This window comes from Salvelinus sp. IW2-2015, unplaced genomic scaffold (assembly GCF_002910315.2).
Source record: "Salvelinus sp. IW2-2015 unplaced genomic scaffold, ASM291031v2 Un_scaffold2074, whole genome shotgun sequence".
Lineage (NCBI taxonomy): Eukaryota > Metazoa > Chordata > Actinopteri > Salmoniformes > Salmonidae > Salvelinus > Salvelinus sp. IW2-2015.
The window spans coordinates 118,158-119,180 of record NW_019943416.1 but is presented as its reverse complement, the minus strand read 5'-3'; positions in this window follow the sequence as shown (position 1 = coordinate 119,180).

The window sequence follows — 1,023 nt, the reverse complement described above, 5'->3', positions numbered from 1 at the left end:
TGGTACACTGTTTTTGACACGCCCTGATCAGTTTCACCTGTCCTTGTGATTGTCTCCACCCCCTCCAGGTGTCGCTTATTTTCCCCAGTGTATTTATCCCTGTGTTTCCTGTCTCTCTGTACCAGTGTATTCATCCCTGTGTTTCCTGTCTCTCTGTGCCAGTGTATTTATCCCTGTGTTTCCTGTCTCTCTGTGCCAGTGTATTTATCCCTGTGTTTCCTGTCTCTGTGTACCAGTGTATTTATCCCTGTGTTTCCTGTCTCTGTGTACCAGTGTATTTATCCCTGTGTCTCCTGTCTCTGTGTACCAGTGTATATATCACTGTGTTTCCTGTCTCTCTGTGCCAGTTCGTCTTGTTTGTTTCCAAGTCAACCAGTGTTTTTTCCCGGTTCTCCTGCTTTTTTGCATTCTCCTTTTTCTAGTCCTCCCGGTTTTGACCCTTGCTTGTTTCTGGACTTTCTACTTTCTACTCGACCTACCTGACCATTCTGCCTGCCTTGACCACAAGCCTGTCTGCCACTCTGTACCCGCCCGCCTGACCATTCTGCCTGCCTTGACCACGAGCCTGTCTGCCACTCTGTACCGCCTGGACTCTGATCTGGTTTTGACCTTTTTGCCTGTCCACGACTATTCTCTTGCCTACCCCTTTGGATGAATAAACATCGTAAGACTCCAACCATCTGCCTCCTGTGTCCTCATTTGGGTCTCACCATGTGCCTTGGTAGCTTTACATGTCTATAATGTGTTGTAACGTATCCAAGGTGTATCTCCGAACCAGTTTAGGTGACAGAGGTGTTCTCTTGGCAGCCGCCTTGGCAGCTCTGTCAGACAGATCATTACTTTTACTCTCGTCTGTAAAGATTTTCCCCATGTGTTTTCATTTTCAAAAATTGCAACTTGTCCAGGTAACTGGAGAGCATTCAGTAGAGCCGTCACCTCTGGTCCGTCACCTCTGGTCCGTCACCTCTGGTCCGTCACCTCTGGTCCGTCACCTCTGGTCCGTCACCTCTGGTCCGTCACCTC